This window comes from Magallana gigas, chromosome 8 (genome assembly GCF_963853765.1).
Source record: "Magallana gigas chromosome 8, xbMagGiga1.1, whole genome shotgun sequence".
NCBI classification, from domain to species: domain Eukaryota; kingdom Metazoa; phylum Mollusca; class Bivalvia; order Ostreida; family Ostreidae; genus Magallana; species Magallana gigas.
In genome coordinates this window covers 11,996,908-12,011,519 of record NC_088860.1, presented here as the reverse complement: position 1 = coordinate 12,011,519, position 14,612 = coordinate 11,996,908, and the positions used below count along the sequence as shown (strand labels likewise).

The following is a 14,612-nucleotide window of genomic DNA, read 5'->3' as shown; positions in this document are numbered from 1 at the left end:
GATATACACTGTTGAAACAAAGAGTCTGATTATTCACTTTTGATTTATAAAAATCATTACGGCAGGGTGGATTGGGATTATAATCATTTACAATCAGTCTTTTAAAGTTTAGATTTATTTACAAAAGTCTATAAACATGTACATGTTCGCCCAAAAGCGGGATTAGTGATTAAGCAGCGGGGTCAATAATTCTCTCTCTCTCTCTCTCTCTCTCTCTCTCTCTCTCTCTCATTATAGCTAGATAAACAATGAATGTGCATATCCGTATAAATTAGCTTACCGAACATTTTTATATGGGTATAATATATATATTAATTTATTAAATCGGAATTTGAATTAATTATTCTCCCCTGGGAATAAACCCCGTTTCAAAATCGCCCTCACTTGGTTTCAGACTTTTGACGAGTCATGGGACAATATGCTTTGCCCTGCGTATAATCTCTCTCGGATGGGGATCCGATTACTATTGATGAAATAAAATCACTATTATTGATGAAATAAAATGTTTTTCTATTAACTTATATAGCAAATTAAAAATGCTGAGGTGGATTGAAAATACGCTTCATATATCAGACGTCCGCGTCAATTTGTTCCCGCCCATTTCAAACGTTTTGACCTGTTGCATTCATCTCCATGTACCTAATGTTAATGCTATACATATATTAGAATAAAAGTAAATATCAAAGAAAAAATCATAATTAAGATTTTGAGATTTTTAAATTTCAAATCAATGGTACAGTGGCTTATACAGCGCTTATACATTGTTCTAACATATGTATTTTGTTTAGAAATTGTGTAATATGTGATATTTAGAATTTAATATTCTATTTTAATATAGAAGTCACCGACCAACCCGCCCCCCCCCCATTCATAAAATCATTTAGTTTTTCTGGTCCGATTTTACTTGATCTTTGATATTGGGCCTTTAATTTCAACTAAGTACCATTCTAGATTACTGTACTAATTACAATTAATTATAGTACAAATTATACTAAACTATACTTCTATAGTACAAGTTGAGTACAAGTTGAAAAACACTCTTCAATTAAGATTTAGACAAACAGTCTTTTATTATTAGGGTCTTCCGTCTTCAGCGGAAGACCCTTCTATTCTTATTGTTATTAGGAACTTCCGTTTACAAAGGTAGACCCTCTTTTTTTTCTTCGGTTTCTTTTTATTACAGGTTATTAGACGTGTTATTAAGTCAAAAGACCTCTTAATAAATATGAAATAAAATGGGACTGGTCCTTAAAATTAAGGATCCTACAGGGTAGATAATCCTTCATCCATCGCTCTTTTAGATCACATCTGCATTTCCTGATATGTTTCGCTGATGAAGATAAAAGGCAAGGTCATTTCCTTTCTAAAAATCGGACGGAAGACCTCCTCGTTGCTCGCAACGAGATCGTGTCTAGTTAAGGTTTCCAACGGAAGACCTTATTGTTATTGCTTTGTTTCTTTTCCTCTATTATTATTATTATTCTTTTTTTCTCCCACGTTTTCTCAAAAACGCTTCAGCCGATTTTGATAAAACTTTCAGATCTTGTTTATGACAAAATTTGTAAGAAAAGTACGTGGGATTTTTTTGGTCGTCACTTCCGGTCCCGAGATATGAAAGATTTTATGTTTTTGCTTGTTCACAAGTTTTCTCTAAAAGTATTTAAGATAGAACTTTTAAATTTTCAGGGATGATAGAAAATGTCCAGCCGCAGTGTACTTTGCATATCCGAACGTCCGCCGTCACTTCCGGTCGTCACCGGAAGGAAATGAAAAACCTGAATTTTTCAATTTTTGGGATTTGAATTTTTTTATTATTTTATTCGATAGAGACGCACTCAAAACTTCTAAATATGAAATCCGTTTTAAAATCGATCCACGCATTCTTGAGATTTTGGACCCCAAAATCCTGAAGCGAAGGTCCGCGTAGCTCAGTCGTTAGAGTGTTGGAAGGTTCAGTCCTTGAGTGCCGAATGTTTTTTCTCTCTTATTTGTGTTTTGATTAATGATTTCTTTAAAATGATGGATTTGAATGTTTTTCGTTTTTTTTGTCATAATTAAAAATAATAGCGGCTTTTTTCAGTATAAATATTGAAAATATTGAACTCTTTTCTGTCAGCAGCTCTCTAAATTTAGACGCTCGTCGCATTGCCGGTATCAAAGACATGCCGAATGTTGTTTTTTTCATAATTTTGTTTTGTTTAATGATTTTATCTTTAAAATGATGGATTTTAATGTTTTCCGTTTTATATTTATTATATATACAAACTAATAGCGGCTTTTTCCATTACAAATAGATAGCTAGTTTCTGTCAGCAGTTCGCTAAATTCAAATGCTCGTACCCGCGTCGCATCGCAGGCATCAAAGACATGCCGCCAAAGTACCCCTGCAGTACGCTGGGTCGCTTTGCCGGCATCAAAGAAATGCCGCCATCTCAATGACACACACAATATTAAGCAATGCACCCACGTTTAAGTAAGTATTCAACATGGCCTAAAAAGGAGTACTGATTAGTATTTATTCACATATACATGTATAGATACACACATGCATGTATATAAATGTGTTTATTGACATACGTTGCTAATATACTGATTCCCTAAACACTATAAAATCTCTCTCTCTCTCTCTCTCTCTCTCTCTCTCTCTCTCTCTCTCTCTCTCTCTCTCTCTCAAAGTACAAATGTTTTAGCATTTAAATAAGAACTAGTACAGGTAACATGCAGTACATTGGATAGAGGCTAAATGTACATTGGCGTCCAAAAATTATACATGTATTTATTTCAAGTTACGGGATAATGTATATGGATTCAAATAATTTGAAATTTATTGTTTAATGATTGTCTTCATACTGATTGGAAGTCAACGCTAAAAAGTCATTTTTATTAAAGATGGTGGACTTTTTCCTTTTTTTGTGCATGTCTATATACTGATACAAATCTGTTGCCTGTCTGGGATTAAGAAAAACCTCCAAAGTTTATACACGTAACTATACAAACGAACGGGTGACTGCGACAAGGTTTGAAAACTGACCAGCAGTTTATGAGTGTTTGAGCCTAAGATAAACAGATGTTAAAAAATCAATAGTTACATCTTTCAAACAACGCTTATACATTGTTCTAACATATGTATTTTGTTTAGAAATTGTGTAATTTGTGATATTTAGAATTTAATATTCTACGTTTAATATAGAAGTCACCGACCGACCTCCCCCCCCCCCCCCCCATTTCATAAAATCATTAAGTTTTTCTGGCCCGATTTTCCTTGATCTTTGATCTTGGGCCTTTAATTTCAACTAAGTACCATTCTAGATTACTGTACTAATTACCAGACCAATTCGTTCATTATTAACAGAGTTATGAAGTTTTTGGCATTTGAGTTTCAATTGTCGTGATTGACATGTACTGCAAAAATATCATAACTCCCAAGCCCTTCATTCAATCCTAATGAAAATTCGTGAAAATGAACCTCGGACACCATTCTCATTTTCTGCCAAATATGCAGCAAATTGAACAATCAAGACGAAATTCCTGAGATTAAACGGCGCTTATTGCCTATACTGGGAAATTAATATTACACAGTACACGCACCGACCCCCCCCCCCCCCTCCTCCTATTCACAAAATAATTTAGTTTTTCTGGCCTGATTTTTCCTGGATCTGTCATCTTGAACCTTTATTTTCAACCTAGTTCAATTCTAGATTACTGTACTACATGTAATGACTGAATCCGAGATCCACACCTCAAAATTCTATTTTCGATTTATTTACGACGAAAATCAAGCTCAGGTCTTTTCACCCCCCTCCAGACACAAACACGCATCAATATTTCAAATGACCTCGCACTGTTACCAAACCTGAATAGTCAGACATCTCACACGTTGTTTTTCATCTCATACAAAAACTCAGCTCTTCTCCCGGGCGGAAACGCCCCAAATTCAAAGACAAATTCGGGAATTATTTTGCGTCAGCCATGTTTTGAGACATCTGCAAAGGCTGTGTGTTCTAATCTCGCCGGAGCCAAGATTTCTTCTTTCTCTCTATTTCTTTCTCTCCTTTTTATTTAACTTTCTAACTAAAATATTCAACATAAAAGGGTTGTTGGACTAAAATTCAAGTTGAAAAACACTCTTCAATTAAGATTTAGACAAAAACAGTCTTTTATAATTAGGGTCTTCCGTCTTCAGCGGAAGACCCTTCTATTCTTATTGTTATTAGGGTCTTCCGTTTACAAAGGGTGACCCTCTTTTTTTTCTTCGGTTTCTTTTTATTACAGGTTATTAGACGTGTTATTAGGTCAAAAGACCTCTTATTTAAAATGAAATAAAATGGGGCTGGTCCTTCAAATTAGGGATCCAACGGGGTGTATGATTCTTCATCTATTGCTCTTTAATATCACATCTGCATTACCTGATATGTTTCGTTGATGAAGATAAAAGGAAAGGTCATATCCTCTTCTAAAAATCAGACGGAAGACCTCCTCGTTGCTCGCAACGAGATCGTGTCTAGTTATTATTATTTTTTTTTCTCCCACGTTTTCTCAAAAACGCTTCAGCCGATTTTAATAAAACTTTCAGATCTTGTTTATGACAAAATTTGTAAGAAAAGTACGTGGGATTTTTTTGGTCGTCACTTCCGGTCCCGAGATATTAGAGATTTTATGTTTTTGCTTGTTCACGAGTTTTCTCCAAAAGTATTTAAGATAGAACTTTAAAATTTTCAGGGATGGTAGAAAGTGTCTAGCCGCAATGTACTACGCATATCCAAACGTCCGCCGTCACTTCCGGTCGTCACCGGAAGGAAACAAAAATGGTCATTTTTTAATTTTTTTGTTTTGAAATTTTTTTATGTTGCTATTCGATAGAGACATATAAATAACTTCAGAATATGAAATCCGTTTTAAAATCGATCCACGCATTCTCGAGATTTTAGGCTTCAAAGTCTTGAAGCAAGAGTCCGCGTAGCTCAGTCGCTAAAGTGGTGGACTTGTGCCCAGGCGACTTGGGTTCAGTCCCCGAGTGTCGAACGTTTTTTTCTTTCTTAATTGAGGTTTGTTTAACGATTTTATCTTTAAAATGATGGATTTTAATGTTTTCCGTTTTATTGCGTGGACCCTGAGGTCCACGCAGAAAATATATAAGCGAGGTTAAACCGGATGCTATGGGGAAAATTTAGCCTGCGCATGAGCTAGTCTGGTTCCTGTGCGTAATGGGTTGCTCAGGGAACCAGGCTACTACATGAATCGGGATCAGGATTCTATGCTATATGCACACATAAGTTCAAAGGCGCTGTAATTGTAAAGTTGTCGGTAAACAGTAAAGAAACAAAGAATTCCTTTTAAAGAAATGATCGGCATATATGAACTGTCAGTATTATGAAATAAGTTAATGTTATGCCGAAACTACAACAGGCATCAAATAGCATAATTTGCAGTGTTTTGTTGTTTTCCGAAAACTTGCCGATTAAAAATTTTTAAGCATTTAAGTATGATTGAATAATTATGTGACTGTATATAATAGATGACTGAATAATTCTGTCACTGTATAAAAGTTAAAATCTCAAGAAAATTACATCAAAATATGAAATTAATTTACACATAGCTGTCACTGCATAGTTAACAAAGTAGTGCAAAGCGTAATGTTTGCGCAAATAGTAGAATTCGCCGAATGCCTATACATGCATTCTTCATTAATAAAGATCATAATTATTTAAGAGGTATGAACCTAAACTCTGAGATAAAAAGTCAGGGCTATACTTATATAATACAACATACATACAAATTTAGTGGTTAAAAGTAGGCGGCTAGAGTCGGAGGAATCTCAGATAATCTTATGACTTTCACGTTTTCGTTGGAAACACATGCATATGGTCCACGTATTGCAGTCCTTTTTTAAAGGACAGCAACTTGTATTTATTTATTAGCGGCTTTTTTCCCATTACAAATAGATAGCTTGTTTCTGTCAGCAGTTCGTTAAATTAAAACGCTCGTCGCATCGCAGGCATCAAAGACATGCCGCCGACGTACCCCTGCAGTACGCTGGGTTATTTGTCGGCATCAAAGAAATGCCGCCATCTCAATGACACACAATATTTAGCAATGCACCTACGTTTAAGTAAGTATTCTACATGACCTTAAAAAGAGGACTGATTAGTATTTATTCACATAAATAGATACACGCATGCATGTATATGAATTTGTTTAGGTTTGAAAACTGACCATCTGTTTATGAGTGTTTGAGCATAAGAATAAACAGATGTAAAAAAAAAAATCAATAGTTACATCTTTCAAACAACGCTTATACATTGTTCTAACATATGTATTTTATTTAAAATTGTGTAATATGTGATATTTAGAATTTAATATTCTACGTTTAACATAGAAGTCACCGATCCCCCCCCCCCCCCATTCATAAAATAATTTAATTTTTATGGCCCGATTTTACTTGATCTTTGATCTTGGACATTTAATATCAACTTAGTACCATTCTAGATTACTGTTCTAATTACCAGACCAACACGTTCATTATTAACAGAGTTATGAAGTTTTTGGCATTTGAGTTTCAATTGTCGTGTTTGACATGAACTATAAAAAAATTCTAACTCCCAAGCCCTTTACCCAATCCTAATGAAAATTCGTGAAAATGAACCTGGGACCCCATTCTTATTGTTTGTGAAATATGCAGCGGATTGAACAATTAAGACGAAATTCCTGAGATTAAACGGCGCTTATTGCCTATTCGTGGAAATTAAATTTACACAGTACACCCACCGACTCCCCCCCTTCCTATTCACAAAATCATTAAGTTTTTCTGGCCTGCTTTTACTGGATCTTTCATCTTGAACCTTTTTTTTCAACCTAGTTCAAGTCTAGATTACTGTACTAATGACCCGACCTATTCGTTCATTTTTAAGAGGGATATGAATTTTTGGGCATTCTAGTTTCGATTGGCGTGCTTGACATGTACTGTAGAAAAAAATTCTGTAGATAGTCTGTATCTACGATAGCGTGTGAACTACTTATGAATGTGAGAACTGTGGAAATTACTGTCATCAAATTTTTACCGTATAAATTTACGTTTTGCTGATTTCGTTATTTCTACATTTATAAAGATTTTATCAATCCTGCTGAAATAAAATAGTCAAACATAATAGTAAAAGACACGAAAAAATATTCTCAACAGGGTAAAATGCATCAGTCATTGTTTTAAGACTTCCCCTAGTTGTTGTTAACCGAATCCGAGATCCACACCTCAAAATTCTATTTTCGATTTATTTAAGACGAAAATCAAGCTCGGGTCTTTTCACCCCCCCCCCCCCCTCCAGACACAAACACAGCATCAATATTTCAAATGACCTCCCACTGTTACCAAACCTGAATAGGCAGACATCTTACAGGTTGTTTATCATCTCATACAAAAACTCAGCTCCTCTCCCGGGCGGAAACGCCCCAAATTCAAAGACAAATTCGGGAATTATTTGAGTCAGCCATGTTTTGAGACACCTGCAAAGGCTGTGTGTTCTAATCTCGCCGGAGCCAAGATTTGTTCTTTCTCTCCTTTTTATTTAATTTTGTAACTAAAATATTCAACATAAAAGGGTCGTTGGACTGTAGTACAAGTTGAAAAACATTCTTCAATTAAGATTTAGACAAAAACAGTCTTTTATTATTAGGGTCTTCCGTCCTCAGCGGACGACCCTTCTATTCTTATTGTTATTAGGGTCTTCCGTTTACAAAGGCAGACCCTCCTTTTTTTCTTCGGTTTCTTTTTATTACAGGTCATTAGACCTGTTATTAGGTCAAAAGACCTCTTATTTAATATGAAATAAAATGGAGCTTGTCCTTTAAATTAGGGATCCAACGGGGTGTATTATCACAGATATAAGACACAAAGTAAAAATTTGGGTGGGATTTATTTTAATGTAATTGGCTTATTTGGTCGCGGTGACTTAGGAACAAAATTTGGGAGCGGCCGCAGGGTCGTCTCCCCAACAACAAACAATCAAGTGTGGCGACCCCAAAATGGGCTGAATTGTGCACTGGGTAGGTCACAAATGCACAACGCCACTCAAAATGCAATATGGTCAAAGTTCAATCAGAGTTAAAAGTTCAATCAGAGTTCAAAGTTCAATCAAAGCTGCATTAAAGTGCAATAAGGTTAAATGGGTCAATATCCCATTTAATACACAATTGTATAATTAAACATAATAATTTGCATGTATCAAAGTTGCAATGATGAAAAGCGCTATTTGCGCCACAAAAATGATACACGGTTTAGAAAACACTGTTCCATTTGAGGTGGGGTTTGACGAAAGCGCCACATGCATGAACATGCATCCGCCACCAAAGGTCCTACATATTGGTGACGGCGTCACGTCCCCACCTCAAATAGATACCGCCGACCAATGCCAATGAGGATGGGATTGCTTTTACTTGGTTTTGACCCCCATTATGTGTTCGATAGCCCCTTGTAAATTGTTGAGAAAAAGGTCGTTCCCCAACTTGGATAGGTGGGTACCGTCACTATGAAAAAGTTGGGTATGACTGATTTTAATTTGAGGATGCTTGATGTAGGCCCCTCCCAGGCTCACCATGATTTTAATTGCTTGGCGGTCAACTCGGGTTCGGGTTTGGTTCATGGCTTTTGTGTTTGTTGAATAGCGCCATGTTATCCTGGGGAGGGTAGAGGACCACTCAAATTTGGTTTTTGGGAATAATGTTTTACATTGAGACAGAATGTCATGTACCATGGTTAACAGACGGTCAAGACGAGTTTTGCCAACATTATTGGCTCCGCAATGAACGACAATAATGTGAGGAGGACTTTGCAATTTGAGGCCTTTGAGGTACTTGAGTTTAGCGACAAGGTCCAAAAGTTTCATGCCACTGTACCCCTGCCACCATATGTTGGCATTTGGAATGGATAGGTTGGTTCCTCCGATTCTTTGTGAGGCTGCTACTGTAGCATGTTTGATAATGGAAGATCCCAAAATCCACACATTAACTGGATCTGCAACCACTTGGATTAAATTGGTTTAGGAATGCAAATATTTTGTTAAAATAATGACAGATACAAATAGGGAATTAAAATGAAGATCTTAAGGTAGGGAACATGATAATTAATCGCCAACTGCCGGTGGTTAGTTGAGTGAAGGCCCATTCTAGTTGAATAATTAAAATACTGTAGGGTGGAATTTGCTGATTTCTATGGTAGATACTTTAAATCACACTTTCAATTAAGTGATGTAAAAAAATTACCATGTTTCCCTTATTGTAGTGAAAAGGGGGAATCTCAAAATATGTATTCATTTTGTTGGAAAATTGTATGCATTATATAGGAAAAATGGAAATTTGGTATCTTTCTTTTGATGTAGAAAAAATTCTAGAGGGTAGAAAATCGAACAATTGATACAATATGAACACTTTTACTTCCGTCTTTGAAAATAAATATAAAATGCGGGGTGTTTCCCTTGAAAATGTTAAGTGGGAACGTCTCAAAACCCAATATATAGGTGAAAATGGTCATCTTTTGTAAGACTTTTTACGCTATGCTAAACTTTAGAGGGTGGAATATTCAATGCTACATATATAACACACATCAATTCTTCCTCTTTCAAAATTGATGAAGATAATGTGGTGTTTCCCTAAAAAAATGAAGAGGGGGCGTCTCAAAAACCCAATATATAGGTGAAAATAGTCATCTTTTGCAGAACGTTTTATGCTAGGCTAAACTTTAGAAGATGGAAGATTCAATGCTGCATATATAACACACATCATTTTTTCTTTTTTCAAAATTGATGAAGGCAATGAGGTGTTTCCCTAAAAAAAATGAAGAGGGAGCATCTCAAAACCCAATATATAGGTGAAAATGGTCATCTTTTGAAAGACTTTTTACGCTATGCTAAACTTTAGAAGATGGAAAATTCAATGCTGCATATATAACACATATCAATTCTTCCTCTTTCAAAATTGATGAAGATAATGTGGTGTTTCCCTAAAAAAAAAATAAAGAGGGGGCGTCTTAAAACCCAATATATAGGTGAAAATAGTCATCTTTTGCAGAACTTACGTTTTATGCTAAGCTAAATATTATAAAATGGAAGATTCAATGCTTCATATGAACATAGAACATTTCTCCCTCTTTCAAAACTGATGAAGAAAATGTGTTTCCCTTGAAAATACAAAGAAGGAGCATCTCAAAATCCAATTAATATAAAGGTAAAAATGAATGGTCATCTTTAGCCATTCTTGTGATATTTTTCAAACTTTGGAGGATGGAAATTCAATGATATGTATATTACATTCAAATCATTTTCCTCTATCAAAAATTAAAAAAAGAAAAAAAGGTGTTTCCCTCTTGAAATATGAAGAGGGGTGTCTCAAAACCCAATTCATAGTTAAAGAGGCCATTTTTTCCAAATATTGTGTATGGATTTTTTTCCCATGCAGAGAGCTAATATTGCTTATAATGGATAAAATTTACAATCAGTAGGAGAATAATGATCGAATCATTTAAAAAATTTTATTTATAGTGTGGTTGGATTGCATTGAAACACAACATGTTAGTAAGGCAGAATTGAGATGATATAACAGTGACAACAGTTTAATTAATGTAATACACATGCATATATATTACAAGATTGATATCCATAAAATGTAATAACACAAAATGTTTTAACAAATACAACATGATGATATATATTTATTGCAAACTTGAAAAAAATTCAGCAACCTTCTTTGCAACTTTATAATTGCTGCTTACTCTAGCTTTACCATCACTTGTCTTTTCACTAAACAAGAAAAACACACCATCAAAACCTTTTCTTTCAAATGCAAGTTTCAAATGGTTGTATGATAGTGACGAACATTTGATCTTTTTCAAAGTTGCTTTTGAAATGACATTTTGCTTCTGTAAATACTCTATGGATTCTACAGATGGTTGAACACCATGACTAGTCACTTGAACTGTACTATAAAAAAAATCAGCGAGTAAAACATCAACTTTCCCACTACTTTTCACAAGGGTCTGAAGCATTTCAGAATCAGCTAATGAATTATGAGCTGAATAAGACTCATTCAACACTTTCTGAGCAAGATATTCTTGCTTATAACAATCAAACCCAGGATTCACAACTTTAAAAAAAGGCAAGGTATCACAAAACCCCACTACATATTTACAAAAGTGGTTCCATGTTTTATAATATTTCAGCTGATTATACAGTACAACCCTTACCAAAATGAATTGTTTGCGGCAAAGTTGCAGCAAACTTGCCGCAAATTTTCGGTAAACTGATCAGTTTACCAGAAAACTTTAGAACTTGTTTGCCGATCTTTGCCAGTAGTAGCAAACTTCTGGTAAACCTCTTTTATTTTGCCAAAAGTTTATCAGACACCCAATTATGTTTGCAGCTTCTTCGCCAGAAGTGGCAAACTTTTGGCAAACACCTAAAAATTTGCCAGAAGTTTATCACAAACATTTCTTCTTGTTTCTCTGTTTTTTTTACTTCATGAGCTTGCCAAAGCTTTACCAGAAATAAGACTTATCGCATAGCCCCCTAACTCCGTCACTACCCTAACTCCGTCACTTTCGGGAAACTCCTCGCCGTTTGAGATCAAGTACGATTATGACGTCATTTTTTACATGTCAAATATCTTCAATCAAATGTCAACAATTTGCAACGGTTAAATTTAAGAATGTGTCAAAAAATAACAGAATTAAACCTTGTTCATTTTATGCACCATTAATTGTGTGAAATCAGCTAAAACTTTTTCACGGGTGCACTAAAACATCGATATTTCTGACATGCGGGCCCATTCGATCATTTACGGTAGTCAGCCATCTTTAGAGAGGTCAAGATGAAACATTTCACATGTAATAGATTTTTGATTAAGGTAATTAATACATTTTTTTCAGTCCGCAATAGCCTTTATGCACTACTCTTGATAATAACGTCAAATCGCTCATGCCGTAATTTTTGCCTTATACAGGGTATAGATATATCCGCTATATCGCTATTTGGAATAAGCTACATTTCTAAAAATTTAATAAATAAATAATATAATAAGTAATATATTTATTAATGATATTAAATATTTGAAATATGTAAGGACATAAATCAAACGGCATCCATACATTCTGAAAAGGCCATTGTGATTGTTGTTACATGGACCCATTTTTTATTCTGGCGAGCATTTCATTTCGATGAAATTAAATACAATTTAAATTGTATGCACCACTTTTACTTATTATAACTTGGCCTAGATACGAATTGAGTTTAAACTAAATTGTTAATGTGTCTTCATTCCCTGCCATATCGTAGAGCATGTGGGTGACGGAGTTAGGTTCATAAGATATAACAGGCACGCGTGATAAACGTCGTATTCAGAGGGCTTATTTGAATAAAAATAAAAAAAATTTTGTTAATAATTTTATAAATTATATTGTTTCAGAATATATTTAGTGATTGCAAATGATAAAAACCACAAAAAATAAATTGCAGAGAAACGCGGAATGTTTTCTGCTTATGGTGACGGAGTTTGGGTACTCGGGGATATACAATTTCATATTCACATTCAGCACAAATTTAAGACTGTCAATTATAATGAATTGCTTTTATAATTTGTGTATAGAGAAAAAATAAATCTAATTAATATTTTTGGATTTAAGTTTTATTCTAAGATAGTCTCGATAAAAATGTTTATTATTACGAAAATAAGATCAACTTTAATCGCATGATGCTTCATAATGAACAACCCCCCCCCCCCCCCCCCCCCCCACAGACCCCACGTATTACGTGAACACCAACCTGTCTGTTCTTTTGTTATGCTAGATTCTTTTTTCCTACGTTCAAATATCAGTCAACTTGGATTTGAGTATATAAACCGCTTGATGTTGAATCATGTAGATTGAAGAGTTTTCCGTAACGTTATGCTGTTCAGTGTTTGTTTCTACTTTTACTTTTGTTTCAATGTTAAGCTACGCGCGCGCTGATTGGTCGATCAATAGCTAGCCGCCAATTTTCACATTCGATGCTGCCATGTTGTCTGCCATCACCGAGATGGTAAAGTGAATGAAAATAAGGGAATAAGGCTGTGCACAAGGTAAAAGAAACATTGTCAATGGAGTGTTTACTTTAGGAAAATCCACGGCTAAACAGAGGACGAATCCACGGCTAAACAGAGGACGAATATAAGTGACTGAATCGAGTCTCGACACCCAAGGCCACTGCATGCACCATCTGCATGATCATGAGCACGTTTTTGAAAAAGTAAGTGAAGTAATAAAAACATATTCGTTGAATGGCAGTTTAAACAGTTATTGGAATATAAAACGAAAGACTGTGATCTTTTATAATGAGTTTAACAGTATAAGGCCGTCCCTATGACAATGCGGGGTGTCGAATCGAGCAAAACGCTCGTTATTGACATCGTTGTGATGCATGAACAAATGATTAAAATTTATTTAAACAACGCCAAATTTAGGAAATTATCATTACATAGTGTAAAAGTACATTTTATATGATTTACATTTTTATTACTTAAATAAAAGAATTCATGTTCTACTCGCATAGTCAGACTTAGAGTAGGCCTAGTGCAAATTTGTAGCTTTATATAGATTTATAGATTGAGTAAGTATATGATAGGCTAACTTGTTTTAATCTGAAAACAATTGTGCTTATATGAAATCCATTTATCTTCCCAATAGGTGTCTGCCCTGGTGACTGGGTTACACAGACCTAAAGAAAACCATGCAAAAAAAAACCCCACTGATTTTATGATCAAATGATGCAACCAAAAAAGAGTGAGGAAAGAATTTGTGTAAGACTTACGTAGAAAAGCATATAAACAACAGTGCTGAAGTCTGACCATTCCATTGTGGGTATTATTGTGATATTCGGCTATTTGTGTGATATTGTTTATGTGTGAAATTAAATCAGAGAGCACGTACAGGAGACCGTCATAAAAAAGACATCGAGAATGCCTTAAAGAATCTGTGATTAATTGTAACATGACCAGTGACCGTGCAGGGCTTAATTGTGAACTACCGGTAAAAGTATCGACCTAATTTCCGAAAAATATGGTATATGGTTTGAACTTCGCTCATTGTGAACTTTTGACAAGTCCTTCTGTGCATGCATGTTGTGATCAAACTGCATTCAAGTTTATCGATCTGCAGCAACAAATCATCACCTATCGGTTGAGTACTATTTGTCAAATTTCAATATGGTTTGTTCATCAGTTTATTTTTGAAATTTATAAAATGTGTAAAATTTTAATTTAATTACTTGTGTCCTTTATCTCTAATTTTGCTGCAACTGTTTAAGTTAAACAACATCTTTGTCAATCACCAGTAGAAGTTATTTGTTAATTGATTGAAAAGCATAGTACATGTATTAGTAACTCATTATTAAATAATTATTAGTGTTTATTAATTGTTTTTCTTATGTTGTAGTATCTAAAAGTTGCTATGTCTATCTGTAAGCTTGCGGCAAATTTGCCGCAAACAGTTTGCCGGAAGCTAATTTGCATACGAATTCTGAGCTTGCTGCAAATTTGCCGCAAACAGTTTGCCAGAAGCTAATTTGCATACGAATTCTGAACTTGCCGCAACTTTGCCGC

At 34.9% G+C, this 14,612-nt stretch overlaps 1 protein-coding gene and 1 long non-coding RNA gene across 2 annotated transcripts in view; both read left to right on the top strand.

Annotated features, from left to right (window-relative positions):
- Positions 1–14,612, top strand: part of LOC136270505 (uncharacterized) — a 74,693-nt gene that overhangs the window by 43,062 nt on the left and 17,019 nt on the right. The gene's annotated exons all lie outside the window — the stretch shown is intronic.
- Positions 12,835–14,053, top strand: LOC117689536 (uncharacterized). The gene is made up of 2 exons (XR_010708255.1): positions 12,835–13,261; positions 13,699–14,053. It is a non-coding gene; the product is annotated as an uncharacterized lncRNA (long non-coding RNA).